The sequence below is a fragment of the Kogia breviceps genome, chromosome 2 (genome assembly GCF_026419965.1).
Source record: "Kogia breviceps isolate mKogBre1 chromosome 2, mKogBre1 haplotype 1, whole genome shotgun sequence".
NCBI lineage: Eukaryota > Metazoa > Chordata > Mammalia > Artiodactyla > Physeteridae > Kogia > Kogia breviceps.
In genome coordinates this window covers 63,752,001-63,775,339 of record NC_081311.1, presented here as the reverse complement: position 1 = coordinate 63,775,339, position 23,339 = coordinate 63,752,001, and the positions used below count along the sequence as shown (strand labels likewise).

At 53.2% G+C, this 23,339-nt stretch overlaps 2 protein-coding genes across 3 annotated transcripts in view; one reads left to right on the top strand and one right to left on the bottom strand.

The window, feature by feature from the left end:
- Positions 1-9,041, top strand: part of FAM241B (family with sequence similarity 241 member B) — a 158,799-nt gene extending 149,758 nt beyond the window's left edge. For both annotated transcript variants that reach the window (XR_010838953.1, XR_010838952.1), the window contains one exon: positions 8,971-9,041. The gene's annotated coding sequence lies outside the window, so the exon portion shown is untranslated. The remainder of the gene's footprint in view (positions 1-8,970) is intronic.
- Positions 1-23,339, bottom strand: part of TYSND1 (trypsin like peroxisomal matrix peptidase 1) — a 1,185,869-nt gene that overhangs the window by 925,294 nt on the left and 237,236 nt on the right. The window lies entirely within an intron of this gene.

The window sequence follows — 23,339 nt, the reverse complement described above, 5'->3', positions numbered from 1 at the left end:
CACTGCCTGCACCTCCCTACCTGAGCTCCCCTTAGCTCCCCTAGGCCACGGCAGGAGCCTCCTAACTCATTTGCCCCCATCTACCCTGCCCTGCCCTCTTCATCATCCACATGGCAGCCAGGGTAATCTTTCAAAAACTCTAAATATGATCACCACATTTCCCTGATTACAGAGACTTCCTATTGCTTCTTTTTTTTTTTTGCGGTATGCGGGCCTCTCACTGTTGTGGCCTCTCCCGTTGCGGAGCACAGGCTCCGGACGCGCAGGCCTAGCGGCCATGGCTCACGGGCTTAGTTGCTCCGCGGCATGTGGGATCTTCCCGGACCAGGGCACGAACCCGTGTCTCCTGCATCGGCAGGCGGTTTCTCAACCACTGCGCCACCAGGGAAGCCCCCTATTGCTTCTTAATGTGGTCCATGAGGCCTGCAGGATGGGGCCTTTGCCACCCTCTCTAGCCTCATGGCTCTCCTCTGCTCACTTTTGAAGTCTAGCCAAATGACTGTACACGGTCATGGCTAAGAGCAAAGACTCTGGAGCCAGATTGCCGGGTTCAAGTCCAGCTCTGCTAATTACTGGCTGTGTGACACTGGGAAAGTTGTTTAACCCCTTTGTGCTTTGGGCTGTATCTCTATAAAATGGGGTGATGATGATAAGAGTATCTCCATCTTATGAGTGTTGTTTTCAGGATTAAAAAAAAGTTAAAACAAGTGCTTTGAGCAGTGCCTATCTCTCCAGCAATAGATGTTGCAATCTCCCGAAAAGAGCCCATCTCCCCTCACCCCCACCCGCACAGGCACAGGCATACAGAGAGGGTCATGGGCTCAGAGCCAGGCTCACATCCTGCCTCTGCCCTTCTTGGCTGTTTGCAAGTTAATTCACCTGTCTCTGTCTCAGTTTCCACGTTCATGAATGGGCTGCTGTGAGTGCTGAGTGAGTAAATATGTGCAAGACTCCTGCCTGGTTCACAAGGAGCACAGTATTATATCAGGTCTTAGCCCGTTTCCCCTGTACCTGGGCCCCTCCCCTGGTCAGTTGCTGCTCAACCTCAGATGTCAGATCAGCTGTCACTTCCCCATGAAGAACCCACCTAGTCGGTACCCCAGGACTGGCTCTCAGCACCTCGCCCCCGCTGGCCAGAGCTCTGATGACAGTGGCTGCTTCACGTTGATGTGTGTGGTTTGGAGACTCTTATGTGCCCCTCCCTAGAGAGTAAGTTCCATGAGGACAGCCTCCATGTCTGCTCCGCTCACATGTGGGTCCCCGGCACTTTGCATGGCTCTGCTGACATAGGTGCTCGATACCCATTTGTGAAAGGGAAGGAGGTGGGGGAGAGGCTCTGATTTCCGTCCCAGCACTCTTGCCCCCAGCCCCTCCGCACTCCACTGCGGGGGACCCTGCTTCATCCTGCCCTGGGTCCATGGATGACCTCCGAGCCCCTGAAACCGGAGGTCCTAGGCCCCATGCTAACCCGGCTCCCACCCACGTCTGCACAGTCCAGGGCCCAGCTCCTTTCTCCCTGGCAGCAGCAGAGACTTAGTTTAGCTGGAAGAACTTTCTCATATGAAGGCTGGAAAGTGCACACAGGGACAGGCGCCTCCTTCCCCGATTTTCTGATCTGCAGAGCCTGGAGCAATATCTCTCTGTGATTCTGGTGAAGCAGGGTGGCAGAGGCAGCTCGTGGCATCTGGAGGATCCTCCAGCCCCTGCTTCATGGCCCTGGGAGTCTATGGTCAGATGCCAAGTCCGTTGCACAAAGAGAACGGGGGAGGGAGGGAGAAGACAGTTCCTCAGGCCCCCCATGGCACCCCGTCCGGCCCTCAGCACACAGGCTCCCGGAGCAGACGGGGCAAGTCCAATTTTGGTGGGGGTGGGTTGAGTGTCTCCATTTCCTCCGCTTCGATTTCACTCGGTTGGGCTGCCTGCACTCCGGGGCATGCAGCCACACGCAGGCCTGTCCCCTTAACAAAACCCATCTGTCCCTCTCCTGCAGTCCCTGGGATTCGGCCCACAGAGCCAGCACTGTGCAGCCCTGGCCCTGCCTCCGTGCCTTTGCTTTTCTCCCTGGTTTGCCCTCCCCCACCCTCATCTCCATGTATCTGAATTCTGCCCAAGCCCAGGCCAAAGCCCACCTGGGACCACAGGGATAGATCCTAGTGGGGGACAGGCCTAAAAGTAAGTAATCTGGTTCAAGTGTGGCTCAGAGACACCAGACCAGGCCCTGCCCTCAAAGGGCCAGCTCAGTCTCCATGGGGGCACCAGCCCGGTAGCAGCTATGGCACAGGGTAATGAGAAAGCTCCAGCAGCTGGGATGGAGCACCCACTCTGTGCCAGCATTGTGATCAGATGCTGACACAGGGGCCAGAGCTTTGCCCAGCATGGTCATTTCAATGGGCAACTCCTTCCTTCAACTTCTAGTTCTTGTGGTCAAAAGGCAGAGCTGCAGACAGGACCCTCCATCACCCTCTCCTTTGTGGGAAGAGGGGGTCTGAGTTTCCCAGGAGGGGGAGGGGCGTGACCACATGTCGGCAGCAGTGCATGAGGCGAGGCCAGGCCAGCCTCACTGTGGCAGGTGGAAGGAGGCAGGCCTGGCACCAACTCAGGAGAGAAGTGGCCTTCATCTGGCCGCTCGGAAAAACAGGCTGGCACAGCAGGTGCTCACGCTTCTTCACATCTGGACCCCTCTTTTTGTTTTCTGATCTCATCTCATTTTATCCCTCCAGCTGTCCAGTATGGTCCAGTGGATAACTAATAGTATTCCTACTTTATGGATGAGGAAACCAAGGCCCAGAGGGGTTACATCTCTCTCTTAATACACAGTTAGTGGGAATGCTGGGACTAGACCCCAAGGTCCTGGCACTCCCAAAGATAGCTCAAGCACGTATCCATACTGCCGAGCTCCCCATGGAGTGATGCTTCATTGGGATTTGGGGGCCAGCTGTGCTAACCCAAAAGAGAGTCCCACCACAGCCTCCAAGGGCAGGTGGGTTCTAATAGGAGTCATACACTAATATCAAAAATTAACTATTAAATGCTAAAGCACTTAGCCCAGTGCCTGGTATATACTGCTCTATATGTGTAGCTACTGACTATTATTATTAATATTAACTCCTATCAATTCCACCTGGTAAGTGCTTCATGGTTTCCAAGGCACTTTCCACGGCAACAGTTAAGAGGTTGGCAGGTGGGTAATATCCCCATTTTGCAGATTCTCCGAGAGGGCAGGTGCCAGGCTCAAGGTCATGGCTGTGGAGTGAGGAGCTCACCTGGCCTCTGCTATGGGCTCCCTCCTCACACCACAACTTGGACCCACCCACATATCACAGGGGCCCAGGTTGAGCCTGAGCCCTTTAAGAGGCCTGTGGCTGAGCGTGGGGAGGGAGTGGGCCATAAACCCCAGGCCAGGCCTGAGCTGCATTCTCTGGGGAGAGTGAGTGGCCACTTGGCATTTTCCCTTTGATACTGATACAGGCATTTTAATAGCTGCAATGATCAGGCTGGTGGTATTTCAGCTCTGGCTGTGTGGGGCATTCCAGGAGGCCCTGGTTTGCAGCAGGGGTGAAGCAGGAAGGCTTTTCTGTCCAGGGCCGCTGGGGGTCCACCCCAGGGCCTCAGAAAGTTTTACACCTGCCCCTGAGCCTCAGCCTGGGGGTTTCAAACCAAGGGTCTCAAACTCTGATGCCTAAGGGGGCCAGGCTGGTGACCTAAGTCGGTGAGACTGGCCAGGGGTGGGGTGGTACTCTGGGTAGCTGGACAGCACATGCCCACCTAAAAGGGGCAGCCGTCACTCAGCACCACCCGATTGTTACCACAGCCCAGTGTTGCCGGATCTTCCCATTTACAAGAGAGATCAGAAATCTAGACCTACATGAAATCTCCTAAGCAACAAATATTTATTGCGCACCTACCATGTGCCAGGCCATGTTGCAGGCACTGAGGATATAGCAATGAATGAAACAGATCAAAATATTCATGTCCTTGTGGAACTTGCTTTCTAGGGATGGAGACAGTAAGCAAGATAAATAAGCCAACAACAACAACAGAATCTGAAGGAGAAAATAAAACAAGGAGAAAGGCTAGCAAGTATATTGCAGAAAGGCGCTGGGGACGGGGGGAGGATGGGGGGGCCTCATGGAGAGCGAGCCAGGTGGAGGGAGGGTAAGAGCCTGGTGGGAGTGGTCCAGGGGAGAACAGGCGAGACACCCTCCTTCAGGGAGTTTTTCTAGGAAAAGAGCTAAACAGGGTCCATGAGGATTTTTCATTTATTTTTTATGGTGGGAGGAAGAGCAGCATGTTTGCATAAAGATTGCATCAGGGGTGGGCAAGCGACCACAAAATCCCACTGGAAGGCTGTTTTTGTAAGTACGTTTTTATGGGAACACAGCCGTGCTTATTCTGCTTTTCGCCTATGACAGTAGAGCTGAATGGTTGTGACAGAGATCATATGGCTCACAGAGCCTAAAATATTTACTAGCTGGCCCTTCACAGAAAACCTTTGCTGACCCCTGGTGTAAGTGACCCAGGATAAGGGCGTGAGGGGGGACTTGCCTGCGTGCTGGTGGAGGGTTGGCCTAACCTGGGAGCACAGATGCAGAGGGTCGGGTGTGCCTCGGGATGGGAGCCTCTGGAAGGGCTCTTCTGTTGCTTCTGTTTTCATGAGGTCATCAGGTGACAGTGACATTGGGGTTGGGGAGAGAGAAGGTGTGAGAACTACTAGGGACAGTGAGATGGAGGGACTGGGGTATGCTTGCTGGGCTTTCCTCTGAGATAATGATCATGAATGAAGTGAGGCCAGTCAGCAAAGCTGGACGCTTTCCCCAGCTTCATCTGCTGCTTGGGTGCCGGAGTGGGGTAGGTGGAAACGTTGCATCTCCCAGGTTTGTGGCTTGGCCGAGAGCATGTGCTGAAGGGGGAGGGCATCAAGGCAGCCGAGGGTGGAACCTGGGGAGTGATTTTCGTCACTGACCACAGAATTAGAGCTGAGAAGGAGGGAAGTGAAACATGGCAGGAGAGGAACAATGGAAAGGTGAAAGAACCCATGGATTGAAGGACGGGGGACTGGAAGGATCCCTGGGGTTGAGTATTAGAAGGAATGAGCTGCAGACGAGGGTCAGTGGGTGGGGCTGAGGCCCAGACTGTCAAAGGGCTGCGATGATGTTCCGATTTAATGCTTTTCAGAGATAACCACTGGGCAGGCCAGGAGAACACACCCACACCCTGAACGTAGCCAGTTTCACACCTCTGTGTCCCTGGTGGCTTTGCCCTCTCACATGTCTCCTGCCCCTCCTGATGGATGCTCCTGATTCCTGGATCTGCCTTTCTCACCCAAGCCTCTCTCCGGAGTGCTGGAGCCACATGTGCCCCTCCCACCTGGACCCTTCCACTAACTCAGCTTGTCCTCAACCAAAGTCATCACCTTCCACAAGCCTGCCCTCGCCCCTGTCCTCTCTCCACGGGGGCACCTCGGCCACCCACGGCAGAGCCCAGACCCTACCCCCTCAGCAAGTCCATCCCACGCTCTGTCCATTCTTCCTCCTGCGTACCCCTTCCTGTCGCCCGCCGCACTCTGTCATGCTGCCAGGCCGTAGCCTGGACCACCAGCATCTCTTGGTTGGATGGATGACTGACAGACAGCCTTCAGAGAGGAGCCTCAGCCTCCAACCTTCTCGCTGTCCTTGTCTATTCTCAGCATGCTGCTGGAGGGCCCTTACAGCAGCCAAATTTGACCACGTGCCTCCTCTGCTTCAAACCCTTGGTTGGCTCCTTCAGTCTGGACCCTTACCTGGGCACATAGGCCCCCATCACCCACTCAGCATTCAAAGTCTGCAGTCAGCTGGGCACTTCTCAACGTGCTTCTCCCACGTGAGGCGCAAGCCCCTTTGCCGATGGGGATAGTGTCTTGTTCTCCATTTTGCGGTCTCTCAACTAGTAGGAGCTCCATGTATACGGGATGAATTGAACAAAAATACTGAACTTGAAGGTGGAAGACCTGGAATTTAAGCTCTCTGTGGCTTACCTGTTCAAGGCAATTCCCCTTCCCTGTCTGAGTCTCAGTTTCCTTTATTATGAAATGGGGCTGATTTGTGGCCTGCCTATTGCACAGGGTGACGGTGAGGGTCAAGTGAAGGCTCAGGGAACGTGAAAGTCACTCCAGGTTTGCCTGAAGCGGAGATTTGTGAACAAGAGGCTTATCGGGATCAGCATTGCAGAGGGTGAGGGAGACAGGGTGGGTAGAGGGTTGAGCCGTGATGCGGTCACGACAGAGGCCTCAGCTGGTCCCGTGGGGCTCTGCAGCTCATCCTGAATTGAGGGCTAGGGACCAGGTGGTATCTATGAGTAATTGGATGCGGGTTGCCGGGGGAGTGGACATGACCCTGGTCAAGGCAACTGCTTAAGGTGAGAGTGGTTCCTGGAGAGGAGCTCAGCCATCAGCAGCCAACATACCTGGCACTAAGGGTGAGTCCTGACCCTCTCCTGACTAGGAAACCTGGATGGCTCACCACAGCATCCGTACTAGCTCTAGATTTTTATGGCTGTCAATAAGCCATGGACATGTCAGGAATCTGTGTGCTGCTAAATTCAAAGTCTCTGCCCGCGCCCAAAAGATCTGCCCTCCCACCACGTTCCCATCCTTCCTTCCTCACCTGAGTCCTTCCTGCCCACTGTCCCCTATCCTCCTCAAACACTCGGCACACAGTCCCGTCTCTGAACCTTCACTTCTGCTGTTCCTTCTGCCTGGAACACGCTTCCTCCACATCTCTCTATGACTCATTTCCTTACTTCTGCCAGCTCTCTGCTCAAACGTCCCCTGCACAGAGAGAACTTCCCTGACCCCCGAGTTTAAAATACCACCTTCCATCACTCTCAGTTCCCTTACCCTGCTTTATTTTTCTCTATAGTGCTTATTGCTGCCTGGGTTATATATTCATTTGTTTCTCTATTCATTGTCTGTCTCCTCCACTGGCAAATAAGCCCCTTGAAGAGCCCACCAGTTGTTGGTGGGAAGGGATGTGGAAGCAGGTATGTACAGTCCCTTCCTTGGAAAGTGGTACTAGTGAGCTAGGCTCAGAGCTGGGCATCACAGGGCCTTCCACCAGACCTTGTCCTGGGATGTCCTTGGTTTGCCCGGTGGCCACTCTGCCCACCTCAATAGTCATACACCTAGTATTTGTGTGCCAGCCTCCTTTTCTGAGTGAAGGTCTCCCCTTTGGGACATTCCTCGCTTTCTCCTCCTCCTGTGTGTTTTGACCTCCAGCCCCCTTCTGCCCTCCCCCAACACACACACACACACACACACACACACACACACACACACAGGCACACACACACACACAATGGCTGAGCTCCCTCTTCCAGGGGAGTTTGTACACACCCTCTCCAGCAGGATGGAGTAGACTTTATATCAGAAAGCCTGAGTTCTCATCCCACATCCACCACATACTGGTTGTGTGACCTTGGGCAAGTCACTCAGCCTTTCTGAGCCTCACTTTCCTTCAGCAAGAAATGAGGTCACTATTTAACCTACCTTAGAGTTTGATTACGAAAAATAGATGTGATTCCCTGTAAAAGCACCCAGCTTAGCGCCAGTACACAGTGGGCGCTCAGCAGGCATTAGTTTGATGTGAATCCTCAGGAAGCTTTCCTGACCTTCCCTCTCCACCGCCAAACCAGAGGTGACACCAAGTCCTATGACACCTTCCATGTGACTTCCTTTACCTCTCGCCCTGAGTGGCAGCACTACACAGTAGTGGGAAGCCATGTGCTGGGGAAATGCTTGCGGGGAGCCAGCCGGCCTCCTAACCGGTCAACAGGTCGGGGTGGGGACCACAGTGCACAGGACAGCCAGTCGCAGCCAGCCACACGGTACAGGCCCCATGGGCTCAGATCTTCCCGTTTTTCAAGAGAAGTTAGAAACACAGACTCTCATGTGAAATCAGCCTCTTCAAAACACTGGGGACAAATTCAATGAAAAACAAATCACTGGGGGAACCAAATAAAAATACATCTAAAGGCCAGTTTGGTTCTGGAACTACAGCTTCTAACTGCAGCACTAGCTTCAGAGAGAGGACGTCCAAATCTCAGCCTTCCTCCCCTGTGACCTCGGCCAGGTTAGTCTCTTCTCTGTGCCCAGGTCCCTCACCTATAAAATGAGTGTAATAATAGCTAACATTTATTGATGCCTCCTGGGCACCTTTCTTTCTATGCACCAACTTCTTTGATCCTCTCAGTAACCAATAAGGTCAGGACTGTTATCAGCTCAGGGGCCAAGAACTGCTAGGATCCCAGGCGGTCTGACCCCAGAGGCACACGTGTTAACCTCTGTCTTCCCCTCTCCACCCCGCAATCCCCTCCCTCAGTGGTGATGAGGACCGAGGCGCTCAGCGCCCTGCCCTTTCCAGGTGTCAGGACTGGCAGGTGTGTACCTGCCATCGGTCCATCTCCATGGATGTGGCAGCTCCTTGAGGGCAGGCGTCTCAGTCTTCTTGTTGCCGCATCTTTGGGGCCTTCCAGATTGGCCCAAGGATAGGCAAGCTGGTGAGAAAGGGTTCTGATGGAGGGACAGAGGGCCTGCCTGTACCTGGCTCTGTGAGCAACACCGGAAGAAAAGAGGTCACTGTCCCTGCCCCCGGGATCCATAGGTGCCCAGAGCTAGACAGGAAACAATTAGCAGAGAGCCAAGAAGAGCAGCAGGAAGGCCACACTGCTTTATAGGGTCCTGGGCTCGAGTTAATTTCCTTCAGAGCTCTCTGAAGACATCAGAGCCCGAGGTTACCAAGATGGGACCTCTCTGTCTGCTTCTTATTATCCAGATGCCCGGTGGCCAGTCTTTGATCCAGGACCAGCCCCCCTGCCAGCCCCCAGGTGGCCCCTCTCCCCTACCCCCTCTCCCTCCCACCCCCCAGCCCCCAGCCGCTTTCCAGAACTTGGCGTTTACAACTCCCAGTGACTGCTCTTCTCTGTCTCCTTGTGCAGAAATGGAAGCTCCACTCACGGAGGCGCCGAGAGACCCCGAAGACGTCTCCAGGGTGTCACTGCCCGCCAGGTAAGGAGCCCAGCGAAGGGGTGACAAGGATGGGGTCACACACCAGAGGCCCTCTCAGTGGCCATGCCACACCCTGTTCAGAACGTCACTTTTCATTTGGAAGGTGGAAATGACAGTGTCCTTGATGTTCACCCTCCATGTGCCAATTGATTGGCCCCATCCCCCATCCATCATTCATTTGCTTATTCAAGCTTTCATTTATTCATCAGCTCTTCTGTGGGCCAGGTACTGTGCACACCAGGCTGTGAAACCGGGCAAGATAATGGGTGTGGCAACTTGTGAGGTGTTACGTAGAGTTGAAGAGAAGCCCCCCCACCGTGCCTCTTGCTCCTGACACACAGTCGGTTTGGAAGCGCTTGTTACCCAAATGAATGAATTACCCTGTAATTGCAAAACCTTGCCTGCCCCAGCTAGGTGGCTTAGGGGCCTGTGTGTGCACTGTCTGGCATCTAGGCCACACACACACACAAACAAGCTTAAGGTTGCTGGGTGATGTGGTGTGATCAAGCTAACCAGTCCAATGTGGATTCCGAGTCTGCCTGTGCCGTTTCCTACCCTGTATGGGCAGCTCCCTACCGAGGACGTGTTTCAGTGCTCTTCCCCTGTGCCGTGTGGCCCGCTCCTTGCCACATCTGCTCATTCAGTCCCAGCTGTGGCCTGAGTCCCAAGCACAGAGGTTTAACTGCATTGTCTGCAGTTAGTAATATTAACAAGTCATGGTTTTCTAAGTTACCCACGATCGTTATTAAGCTACGAGAATGACAGCTGGGCAAGTTTCACCGTTGCCATGAGTAATGGGAATGGGTTGCACCCCTTTGGGGCTGAGGGAGGAAGCTGAAACGGGGTGTGGGGCAAGGTACCACTCCCAAGCAACCGCCGAGGGTTTGCCCGGCTCCAGGCCGCTGCCAGCTCAGAGTGTGGCCCTGGATGCCCGCTGTGGCAGGACACTCCACTGGACAGAGGGGCCGAGGAGCCCCCACTCAGGGTCCCCAAGCCAGGGACAAGAGGCCAACAGATGCTGAACACATGGGAAATGGAGGGACCACATTCACTGGAGAGTGAGTGGGCTGAGTCACAGTTGGGAGTCACAGTTCAGGTGCCACGGGAGCTGGTGAGACCATGACGGGATTCAGCTGGCCTCAGGCAGAAGAGGGTCATCTGGGTTAATTAAAAGGGTGTCCAGGAGCCCTGGGAAGCTCCCTCCCTACCTTGGGGCCCCAGGGATTGAGCCCTGGGATCTGGGATAGCTTTTGGGGGAAGAATGCCAGGATTAATGAGATGAGATGAAGGTGAGGGTGTGTTGACGGGGCCTGGGCAGAGCAATCATGTGAATCGGGGTTTGTGGGGCAGCCCGCGTTTCAAACCACCGTCTCTGTCATCCTCGTAGCTCTTGGTCAGCTGCAATTGTTCTTGTTTGAAGTATAGAATGCTGGTGAAGGGCAGGAGACTTGGAACCATGGACGATATAGGTTTGAACTCCAGCTCTGACATTTACTAGCTGTGTGACCTTCAGAGAGTTATTTAACCTCTCTCTGCCCCGGTGGCCTGGTCTGAGAAGTGAGGATAATACCCGCCTTGCAGGTGTATGGCAGAGGTTCAGTGCGATCCTCATAGAGAGTACTTAGTACTTCCCTGATTCCTAGTGAGCACTACTGTTATTTTTTGTTTTTCTCCTTGATTCCTCTTGCACTTTAAAGATGCACTGAAATCCTTATCAAACACTGTGTCCTGGTGTCGAGGGCACATTGACGGGCAGACAGTCTCGTCCTTCTCCCTTCCGCACCTGACCAGGTTTCTCATGTCCTGCCTCCATTAAAGTGGGGGCCTGCCAATAGGTATCCATTTTGTGCTTGGGAGAGTCTGAGTCGGATGGTCCTGGGAGGCTGAGAGCTAGGAGGGGATGTGGCAGGAGGGAGGAAGGATCTGGAAGAGTGCTCCAGCTCTTGGATGGTGAGGAGGAAGCTGTGAAGCAGCATGAGCAGCTCAGAGGTGGTGGAGAGGAAGGATGCTTGGAGGTGCTGGCGGGGAAGAAGGGCTTGACACTGGTCCTCTGTGGGAAGGGTCACCAGCAGGGACTGAGTTGGCCAGGAGATGGGAGGAGAGTGAGCAGGGGTGTCCCGAGTGTTGCAGAATTCCCCAGAGGGCAGTTTGCCCCAAAGTATGTAGCTCAGAGCCAGGTGAGCAACACCAGGAGAATATAAAGGCCCCAAACTGAGGAAAATCAGAAGGGGAGTAAGATGCTCTCCCAGCTTTTTGCAGAGTCAGCAGGGAAGGACTGGAGGGCTGCACAGAGGCGTCTCAGACAGCAGAGCTACAGAGTAAAATGCATCTCCTAGGATAGGCTGAGTCCTGCTGGGTCCCTGAACCTGCCCCCTCTGCCCAACCTGAGGCTTCTCACCCCGTGGTAAAGGTACCTCCTCCACACTAAGGCCTGGGCCACGTGACTGCCAACCTGTGCTGAGTAACAGCGGTTACTGCCCCTCACTGGGCACCCACTCTGTGCCAGGCACAGTACTGAGCACTTGATATTGATGGATGACCTTCCCTGGAACGCTGGAAACAGGCACAGTGGAGTTCTGGCATTCTGAAATGTGTGCGGTCCCCAAAGTCAGTAAAACACCACTCTCATCCTTGTACGTGAATCATGTATCTCCGATTATTTCCTTAGGGTCAGAGTTTATAAACCACTTTATGAACGATTTTAAGGCTCCTGATGCTTGCAGAAGGACTTACACAATTGTAAAGTGCCACAAAGCATTATTCACTTTTTTTCTGGCCAGCGCATAATATTATGCTCCACACATAGTAGATGCTCAATGAATGTTCAATAAATTATCATCAGTAATCATTCCTGGGTGATTGGATGCTTTCCAGTGTTCTCCATCTGACCTCCAGTTGGCTTCTGACGCCTCTCCCCCTCCGAGAAGGCTCTGACTCTTGCCTGATGCTGAAATCACTTGCTGTTAGGACACAACAAATAAACACACACTCTTCTGTCCCACTGTGGCCACTGGATTTGGAACCTAGAGTCCCAGACCTGTGCCTGCCCCCAGTTTTCCTCTGCAGCCAGCCGGGCCAAGGCTGGAGCCCTGTGGTGGGTGTGTTCTTCCTTGTGGCAGCCTCGGGCCCCTGAGCAGCATCCAGAGGCTTGGGACACATAATCGTGGGCAGAAAACCCACCTCTTTCCCTTCCTACTCTGACCTCGCCAGCATCCTCCCAGGATCCTCCCTGTCCCAAAATAGCCATCTACTAGGTGAGATCTGGCTGCATCCTGCTTCTGGGCTGCAGGCACTGTTTGCCAAGGGAGGGATGGGCCTGCAGCCCTGGGATGACATGCCAAAGGTCGTGCCTTGTTAGAAGGGTCACAGTGGCCAGAAGTTCAGAGGAATAGGTGTGGGCCATTTGCAAAGCATATGGCCTGGTGAGACAGGAGAAGGGCCTTGGGAAGACATATACAGGCTGTGGGACTTTCTAGGCCACTTGAGAATAATACACAGATCAGGGAAACTCCCCATCCTCTGTCCCCGTTCTCAGTAACAGACAAGGAGCAGGACAATATAGGCTCTAGTCGGCAAGGAAGCAGCTACTTCAGGCCTGCCAGGCTGGGGCTGGGCGGGGCGGGCAGCAGGCAGGACGGTCCGTGGTTGCACACGCAGAGGGAGCCGTGACCAGCTGGGCCGCTGGAGCAGATCCCTTCACAAGCGGGGCCTGATCTCTAAGGCGAAGAATAGGCCAGAGTCATGTGTTGACCACCAAGCCAAGAGGTCTGGACTGCAAGAGCGAAGGCAAGGGGGTGATAGGGTCAGGTTTGGGCATGAGTGCCATCGCCAGCACTGGTCCACAGGATGGATGGAGGGGAGAGAAGATGCCTTCAGCCAGGCTAGTGGGAGGGGCAGTAACCATCCTGTGGTTTAGGACTGCCAACGTGAGGTGTGCACGAAGTGCGGGGGATCCCAGAGGAGCCTGGGACTCTGGGAAGACTTTAGTGAGGAGGTGGCACTGGAGGGTAGCTGTAAGGAACAGGAAGCAGGTGGGATGGCATATAGCTATAGACTCAGCTGCCCCCAAAACCAGAGACACCCCACCCCACCTGCCACCCCCGCCAAACACAGGGATTCCAACAAGGTAGAGGGGGAGGTCTCTTCCTTAGCAGAGGACCGTGGTCCAGGCTGGGAGGCTGGCCCTGCCATCTTCATCATGTGGTTTCCATCTGTGGGCCCCTGGCAGCTGCTCTCTCCTCACCATCAAATGGCCAGTATAAAAGGGAAGGGGCCCAGGGGAGTATATGCCCAAACCCTTAAGAGCAAAACTTGGAAAAATAAAATAAAACATGCATCACTTCTGCTCATAGCCCACTGACCAGCACTTAGCACATGGTTACCCCCCAGGTCCAAGGCAGGCCAGGTAGTGTTTTTTGCTGGGCGGCTGTATGCCCAGATACAACTTTACTGTTATGGGAGGTGGGAGAACAGATACCGAGGAACTCTGCATAGAGGGCATTCCAGGCTGAATCACGACACGGACAGAGGCTCAGAGACTGAGAAAAAGGCAGGTCTGTTTAGGAATGGCAAGCAGTTGAAGGAAGCTGGAGCATAGAAGTAGTGATGGAAAATATGGGTGGAAAAAGACAGCAAAGGGACAGGCTGAGGAGATCTGGCTGTCTCTGTTCAGTGGGGGGCAAGCAGTTGTCATCCTGAGAGTGGTAGTTTTTTGGCAATGGCTGCCTGCAAGGCTTTGCTGAGTTCGATTGTGCGGCTGCAGCCAGGCTCATCAGAAAACGTGGCAATTGCTTAATGATGTCTGATATGATAGGAGTGATGTCTGATATGATAGGAGTTATGTGCTGCTATGCCTGTGCCCTGGCTTTGTCACCCCACAGGAGATGACATGGTGTCAGAGAGGTTTGGGGATGCGACAGTATGACCTGATCCAATTCATATTCTAGAGCAACAACTAGCAATGACGTGAAGGATGGCTTAGAGGACAGAGAAACCCCTTCCAGCAACGAAGTCTGTGATTCTGTGAACAGAGCTTTATTTTCTCTTGTGCCGCTATTTGTGTTGAGGTTGGAACTGCCTCTCGGGCTTGGTTATATTCCGTAGGTGGTGAGAGCTGGTGTCCACATGTCCTGAAGTCCTTCCTTTGTCTAGCCTGGCCCTGTTTGTCCTGGCACCAGATTTCACCCCCCAACAGTCTCATGGTGTTTACAAGGGCAGAACCTATGGCCAGAGCTTCCGTCCCAAACTGGGCTGCAGTAGAGCAGATCCATAGCCCCGCTTTCTTTGTGGTTCTCCTTATTTTAGACTTGGCTAACACAGAAAAGGGAGAATTCAGACCAAAGTATCCTTTGGTGCCATTGGTGAAGAAAAGGATTGCAGGGTTGGTGGTTATTTTAGGGAGGACGTTTAAACTAAAGAAATACTGTTTTCAGGTACCTCAGAAACACTGCTTTACGTGAAAATGATTGATGGGTTAATTCTGAGTCATTCTTGGCTATTCCTTAAAACACATCCCTGAGGACCAGTCTGGGAAGAGACCCTCCTATTCAATTCAGACTCTCACTTGTTCTGCTTCCACACGCTGTGTTAGCTTTGTTCCCCCCCTCCCCCATCCCACCTCCTTCTCCTGACTTTGCAGTCCTTTGCAGACCCATCTGACCTCCCATACGCTCAGGCTCCAACCCATTGTGGCAGCATCAGTGTCCCCTTCTCCCGCACCTCCTATGCTCTATCAGTTCCACTGCTCTGCTCAAAAAGCATCCATGGCTCCCTAGTGCTTATATACACCCCCTACCGCAATGATAAGCCCACCTCATCTCTCTAGCTTAGTCTCTGACCAATATTCCACCGTGCTGTACTCCTTTTCCTTCAGTAAATTGGGCTGCTCACCCGCCCTGCCTGTACACTAGTGTGTTACCTGTTCGCATCCACTCATGCTGTGCTGGTATCTTTGTTCTCTGTTTCTACCTGATGAACTCTTTACCCCTCCAGGCCTGCTACAGCGTCCCCCTCAGCAGTTGCTTCTGTCCTTCTCTCCCAACACAGTTCTGCTGTTTGGCTACTGTGTTGACATAATGCCTGGTGTGTGCTCAATGTATAATCCAGGCAAAACCACGGACTGGAACAAGTAATTTGTCTTCAAATGAGAAGTGAAAACAGACCTAGATGTATATACCTGTGAAGGTTTCTCCTTGGCCATCATCATTAATGATTTGATGTAGGTTCTACAGGTGCTTGACAGCAAACCTCAGTGTGAGGCACTTACAGAGTGAGAGGAGCCTTTGTGGGTTTCCAGCCAGGGAGAACCTTCCCTACCTGCAAACCCTACCAGGCAGCCTTCTTGACATCTCCCCCTGGGTGGGTTACAGGCCACCCATCCTCAAAAGGCACATGGCTGAAGTCAGTGTCCTTCCCCCACACCTGGCCTTTTCCCAATATTCCCAGTCCTGGGGAATGGTGCCATCAGCCCACCTGGGCTGGAACCTGGGCATCAGCCTGGACACTACCTTTTCTGTCCCATCCCCTTCACCACTGAGTCTCAGGATCCCACTCCACCGATACCCTCCATCTCCACGACCGTCCCCCTTGTCAGGCTGCCACCATCTGTCACCTTACTCGCTGCAATAGCCCCTAACTGGCCTCCTCCAGTACCCCTTCACCCAGAAGCCAGAATGGTCTTTTTAAAGTTAATGCATAACCCTAGTTAAAGCACTTCAGTGCTTTCTATCACCCTTAGTATAAAGGTCCAAATCCCTAATGTGACCTGCCCACCCCCCAAGTCTCCCTCCTGCCATTCTCCCTTCTGCATGTCCGGCAGGCTCCCTGGTGACACCCATGCTGCTGGTCATCTGATGGCATTTGGATGGAGAGGCTGTAGGTGAAGGGAGCCACAGTCAAACCAGAGCAGGGACCGTGTGCTTTAGAAATCAGACAACTAGTCAATAAAGTTTGCACGCTGGGCTCCAAATGAAGGAACATCCTGGAGCCTTTATGGCCCATTTCAGCCCCAGCTTGCCCCAGAAGAGGAGCTGGCCGTTGCCTTTGGAGAGGGCACCTGACTGTAAAACAGCCCCCGGCCCTCATGGAAAGGGGAGGGCCAGGGAACAGGCATGGGAAGGGCCATAGAGCTGGGAGCTAGGTGCCGCCCCCAACGAAAACACTGCCCCCATCTGCCCCTGGAAGCGCCTCTCCTCTCAAGGCCGTCAGCTTGGAGTTTTAGAGCTGCCTGGGGAATTTCTCTAAAGTTAATTTCTTCCCCATTTCCTCTGGAAAGCACTTCCAGATCCCCAGCCCTCCTGGACGTCGCTGATAATGTGTTTCTCCTAGATCAGCTCTGATAACACCCACCCGGGTGGTCGCAGAGATTTGTAGAGAAAATAAAAATAAGGAAATGGAGGGTTCCGGACAGGCAGTGTGCTGCGCCCGGAAGGGCCCTGGACTGGGAAACGGTCCCAGACCCTGAGGACTCTGAGCAGGTCACTGCCCTCTCTCTGAGCCTCAGTTTCCTCACTGGTAAAGAGAGCTCAACGCCTTTGAAGAACAATTTGGCAGAATCTGGTCAAGTGTGGAAAGCTGCCCGCCTCCCAGCCACATCCTAGAGAAACACTCCCACGTGCTTAAGAGCACTGTGTGTGCTACTGACAAAAGGAAAAGAAAACCTAAATGTTTGTCAGCGGCAGAGTGGAGATGCAAATTGCAGTACTCTTTCATCAGTGAAATACCTTACACAGTGAGCAGGGATGAACTTGACCTCCAGACCAAGCAGTGCCATAGATGAATCTCATCCTATTGAGGGAAAAAGCAAATGAGAAGAGAATATTTACAATATAATGCCTTTATGTAAAATTAGAGACATATAAAACAATACCATACGTTGCTCAGGGAATATATGCATAAGTAATAAGTATGTAAAGAAATGCATGGGAGAGGAGTGATGAACATCAAACTCAGTGTGGTATGGGGGGGGAGGAGGTAGAGATTGGGGTCCCGGGGGATTGGCTGTATTGGTAACTATTAAGCTGGATGGTGGGTATGCCAGGTTCATTATATATTTTTTGTAAACCTTTTTAAAGATATAATTCACATATACAATTCATCTATTTAAAGTATACAATTCGGGCCTCCCTGGTGGCACAGTGGTTGAGAATCCGCCTGCGGATGCAGGGGACACGGGTTCGTGCCCTGGTCCGGGAAGATCCCACATGCCGCGGAGCTGCTGGGCCCGTGAGCCATGGCCTCTGAGCCTGCGCGTCTGGAGCCTGTGCTCCGCAGCAGGAGAGGCCACAGCAGTGAGAGGCCCACCTACCACCAAAAAAATAAAAAATAAAAATAAAGTATACAATTCAGTGGTTTCTAGTATATTCACAGAGATGTGCAACCCTCACCATAGTCAATTTTAGAATATTTTTATCACCTCAAAAAGAAACCCCGTACCCTTTAGCAGTCATCCTCCATGTCCCCAACCTTCCCAGCCTCAGGGAGCCACTCATCTATTTTCTTTTCTTTGGATCTAGTGTAATGTTTTCAGGTTCATCCATGTTGTAGCGTGTGCCAGTACATCACTCCTTTTTATTATTCAGTAACACATCATGTTAAACCTTTTTGAATATCTACAACATTTCAAGATAAAACATTTTTAATCATAAGGTTGATTAGAAGATACCGTTGGATTAGAAGATGTTGAAGGAAGCTTTCGGCCTGACTCTGTAATACCTAACTGGCATTCTCCACCAACGAGGATGTGCCACCACTTGGAGCTTAAGTCACATGTGTGGGGCCTTTGCCACCTCTGGCAGCAGTAGTGCCAGCCCTACCAGAACCCATGTCTAGGGGGCCAAGCCTTATTCAGCTGGACTCTAGCACCCAGTCCCCCCTGGTTGCTGTGCTGCCCCCTTTCCCTTCCTCAGTGTCACCACCTCTGAGACGTCTCCCGTGACTCTCCCAGGCACAGCTGGTGGCCCTGGGAGCATCCAGGCATTGAGGGCTGACAGCCCTGCAAGGTCCTTATCTTTTCTGAGCATCAGTCTCCACAACTATAAATTGAAGGTAATAGGGCCCACCTAATAGAGATGAATAGTCAATGAAATGTTATATATCTATTATCCAGAGTCTTTGTCAGGATTTGCTTTTTTTTTTTTTTTTTTTAATAAGAGGCATGTTTTTAAATTTATTTATTTATTTTTGGCTGCGTTGGGTTTTCGTTGCTGTGCGTGGGCTTCTCATTGCGGTGGCTTCTCTTGTTGCAGAGCACGGGCTCTTAGGCACGCAAGTTTCAGTAGTTGTGGCACACGGGCTCAGTAGTTGTGGCTTGCGGGCTCTAGAGCGCAGGATCAGTAGTTGTGGCGCATGGGCTTTGTTGCTCCACGACATGTGGGGTCTTCCCAGACCAGGGTTCAAACCCATGTCCCCTGCATTGTCAGGTGGATTCTTAACCACTGTGCCACTAGGGAAGTCCCAGGATCTGTTTTCATATCTCTGTCTTCCCCGTTACAGGAGGTTGACCCTGGGCAGGGCTGTGCTGTCTGTAGGGAGAAGCAATTGTCCGGCTTCAGTAGCCATGGTTCCCAGTTGACCTGCTCTCGAGAATCAGGCTAACCCAGCGCCTACAGGTGTGGGCTCTGAATTCCAGCATCCCTGCGGTCAAGCCCCAGAAATCCCATTCTACCCCTATTAGTTGTGAGACTGTGGATGAGTTACTCTCTTGACCTCAGATAAAATGGGAATAATGATAGTACCCACCTTATTGGGCTCAACATGGGGCCTGACCCATACTTGGCTCTTAATGACTGTCAGTTGCCGTGATGATGATGATGTTGAGTGGAAAAGGCTTTTGCCCAGTTGCATCCGGCCATGTGAGGTCCTGGAAGAGAATGCACATCACGCACTGAAGGCAACATGGGAATGTGACCGAAGCCGCAGAAGGTGCTCGCGCCCTCCCACTTCCCTCTCTGCCCTGCTGGTGGCTAAGTCATTCCAACACTGACTTAAATTCTGGATACCTTTATACAGGACAGGGGGCTCTGCGCTGCAGGATGCAAAGCGGGTGAGCTGCATGCCTGCCCTCAAAGAGGTGATGGCAGCATTTGCGGTGGGGTGGGAGCCCTCAGGGGGAACCCCAGCTCTCTATGCCTTGCTTTTGAACATCGGAAAGGCCACTTAACTGTCTCAGGAGAAGTTTCTACCACAGTGATGCTAAAGGAATGCCGGGTGCTGCTTTGCAGGAAAGGGGCAGTAAACCGGAAGGGCCATGACCCTTATGAGAGGCTAGAAGGTAGGGCACGCTGCACATGTGGACACATCCCTCAGTCCTTCCTGGAGCCACCCTGCTGTGCCTGCCCTTGCTGGAGCCCCGCTCCTTGTCACAGCCCAGCCAGCCTCTCAGCTACTCCTCGGCAGATTGCTGTCCACCATCAAGGCGGCTTGGATGGTCTCTGACAGCAGCTAGTCTGACTGCCCACTTCGTACCTCATACACCTCACTTCTTCCTCTCAACCTCTTTCTGAGGTTAAGACTCACTTGACCGTGTTTTCTAGATGAGGACTGTGAAGCTCAGAGCACTCCGCTGAAGGATACAGGGTCAGGAAGTGGCAGGGTTGGGACCTGAAACAAGGCCTGAAACGTCAGAAGTTACTTGCTTCTAGTGTACATCCTCCCTGAGAGCAAACTGAGGACTTGGCAATGGCCATAACGCTTGTCCAGGGAGGTGGTGTCAGATAAGGCTGTAGGACATTAATTAATAATGATAACAACATGTATCGAGGGCTTACTCTGTGCCAGGCTCTGTTATAAGTGCTTCATCCCATTATCTCATTTAATCCTCATAATTACTTTATGTGGCAGTTACTATTATCATCTCCTTTTTACAAATGAGAAGACCGAGGCCCAGAGAGGTTCTGTAATGTGGCCAAGGTCACAGAACTAGCGTGTGCTGGAGCCAGAATTATTTTAACCCCAGAAGTCTGACTCAGAGCAAACCAGAGCAGTGTCAGAATGCAGACTCGCTCTCCCTCCCTCTGCCTCTGTCACTTTCACTCACTCACTCACTCAACAAACACTGGCTCTGTGCCATGCCCTGTCCTCAGGAGACTCAGAGGGGCTCACAGTCCAGGTGAAGGGATGCACAGGTAAAGCAGCAGCTGCTGCAGAGACCAAGGGCTCCGCTTGGGGCAGCCCTGCGGCGGGGGGGGTGGGGGGGTGGGCAGGTGGGTGCTCTGCGTGAGGCAGTCCAGCTGCAGTCTTGGGGTCACCTCTGTGAGGTGGGCCACAAGCAGGGTGGGGACCGATGCTGTTGACAGTGGCCTGCACATCTGGCATCTGTACCTAAGGCCCTAGCCCAGGGGGGTCAGAGAGACCTAGTAGCTCAGCTGCACCAGGCTCCTCAGTGAGAAGCAGGAGAGCCCCCCAGCTCAGCACGAGGGGGTGTGGCAGAGGTTGGTGGGAGTAGGGGAGGGAGAGAGGAGAGGATTCCAAAAGCATCTGGCCCTGCAGTGGCTGAGTGGCTGCAGGGCTGGCCCTGGGCCTGCCTGCTCGTTCCTTCCAGCTCTCTTCGCGAACTCCTCTGCAGCCCGGCGCTCCTTCCCGGCCCCTCTGGCCTTTGCTGTCGGCAAGTGTGAGGCAGGTATGGCAGGGGAGGCAAGTGGGAATGTCTCCAGTGGGCGGGGGGGTGCAGCGAGAGGAGCCGGGGGCAGCTGGTCTGGTGCGCCTGGCACCACATCCCTTGACAGGCGAACGCCTCCGCCTGGTGGAGACCCTGGGGAGGCTCGTGGGGGCTGGAATGAGGGTTGAGCGGACAGAGGGCTCCAGCAGTGCGGCCTGCCACTTCAGCCAGCCCAAGTGGGGAGGAAATGCATGACCGCCTGGCGTGGAGCCACGGGAGCGGGCCCAGCAGGCGTGGGTGGCTGAGTGGACGCCAGCTCTTCACATAGCTTTGTGCACAGTCACGGGGCCGCCTGGCACACGGTGAGGAGGCCGGGGCAGGTCCCAGACCTCGGGGGGCAGCGTGGACAGAGCAGGGGGCCGTGGGCTCCCAGCATGTTGGCTTGGGGGGCTGTCCCAGCCGTGCCTCCAGGCTCCCTCCCAGACACCTAGAGCCTGAGGGCTTCGGCGGCCGGAATGTCCTCTTCATGGCCCTTCAGGCTTAGAAGCTGGTGCCTGTCCTCCTTGAATGAGCCTTTCCTCTCCCTCAGGCGCTCATGAGTCTGGACACTGTGGCCGCAGGGCCATTGCCATGGCCTCACCCAGTCATGGCGCCGGCACTGGCTCCGATTGGCGGGTCTCCGTGTCGCTATAGTTCCCAGTACTTGACAGCATCACCCCGGCTGCTTTGCTCTTTGCTGATTGGTGCTCAGAGGTGTTGACCGGAACGTGATGTTCTGTTTTTACCTCAGGGAGTGGGGATGAGGAAGGGGCAGATGACTCACTGGACTGAATGTACGCGACTCTCTGCCATGTTTTGTCCTCCAAACGGGTCCCCAGAGGCACACCTGGGGCCACAGGGAGAGAGAACTTTTATGGAAACTGAGGCAGGGCGAAGGACTGTAAAATAGCCCAGTGGCCAGTGTCGGCCAACACCGTAATGTGTCCTGAGGCCAGGAGCTCCCGCCAAGCTGGGTATCTGGTTCCGGATTCATCTGTCCATTAGACAGCCTGTCCTTCCTGCCAGAACAAAAGATGCTGTCATGTCCCTAAAGCTGATTGGACCCTGAAGCCACCACCCACCACACGACTATTTCCAGGGATGAAGTCAGATCCAATCTTCCTCCCCTGGGGCATGTGTCACTCACCCTTCTTGCTTCTGTGGAGGGCAGTAGCTTCCTTGAGAATTAGAAATCAGCCTTGACTCTCACTTCTTCTCCATCCTCTCTGCCCATCTCCTTTTAGGGTGGACACCTAAGGCAGTAGGATTGTGTTTCTATAGAGCAAAAAACTCAAAGATTCTGCTTTTAAAAAAAGGAAAGAAAGAAAGAAAGAAAGAGACATACAGAGAAGGAACAATGAGATGTTATTAACCAAAGGAAGCTCAGGCTGGGGACCCATTTCTGCTGTTCATTTTAGCAGCTGTGTGGCAAGGCTGGATGTACTCACAGCATTTACCCACCTTGACAACCCCTTTGGATATTATGAGTCACTCTCTTGGTCTTGGGAAGCTCCAAGATCTCCCAGCCCTTCTCCATTCCCGTATAACCCAGTCCTTGTCATCCAGCCAGCAAAGGAGACCAGGGCCCCTGGGCACTCCATCCACCAAGTCCTGGGCAGGGCAAGGTCTGTCTCTGCTCCAGGGCATCCAGGCAGCCCTTTCCTCATGTTGCAAGGGGCCAGACATCCTGCTCCCATCCCTCCCAGACGCGTATCAGAGCTGGACAGGCCTAGATAGGATCTAGTTTGAAGTCAGGCTTTATAGACAGAGTCTAAGACCCAGAGAAGGCAGGAGGTTCCTTCAGCCATGTGTGGAAGCATCTGGACTAATTAGTGGTGAGATTGTCTGCTGGCTGAGTTCCAGGATTTGACTGTATTACAGTTACTGGGCAAGTGACTTAACCTCTCTGATTAACCTCTCTGAGCCTCAGCTTTCTCATCTGTAAAATGGGGATAATGACACCATCTATCTCATTGCACTGCTGTGGGCACTGAGATGTAGGTAAAGCTCTTGGCACAGTGCCGGGCACAGGGGAGGTGCCTACTAAATGGTACTGAGCTGCTGTTGCTCATCTCTCCTGAACACCCACCCAGTACTCTTTTGACCGCCCACATTGCCTCTCCTCCTGAGCCTCTGAAACACCCTTGCCCTGGGACCAGCCCTTCCAGAGGAATCTGTTTGAACAGCTGCCGGTTGGCTGCAGCAAATGCAGAAATCTCCACTGAGCCCCTGCTGTATACAGAGCACAGGGCACTCAGGTGGATACAACATTTGTAAAGGCTTCAGATCTGCACTGAGTCCTGGCTCTTGTGAACACGGTGTAGCCCTGACCCTCTGGGCCTTGGCTCTCGCATCTATAAAATGGAGCTATGACAGTCTCACTGAGTGGGTCTCTCAGTGAGTTCATGTGTATGCAGCTCCTTTGAAAGCTCTAATGTGAATTGCCATTTGCTGCAAACATACCAGTTGCTATTTTCATAATTTACACAAAGACAAGCAAGATCTTGTCCCCGCCTTCTAGATGCTCATCTCCTGTTTGGGCCCTAAGCAGTGTCCACAAGAATCATTTCACCACTTACATCCTGCAATGTGTACATGCCAGCTGTGGCGTTTAGAGAGTGTCATGGTCTTAGAAGCCTCTCCGGGGCAGGTGACCCCTTCATT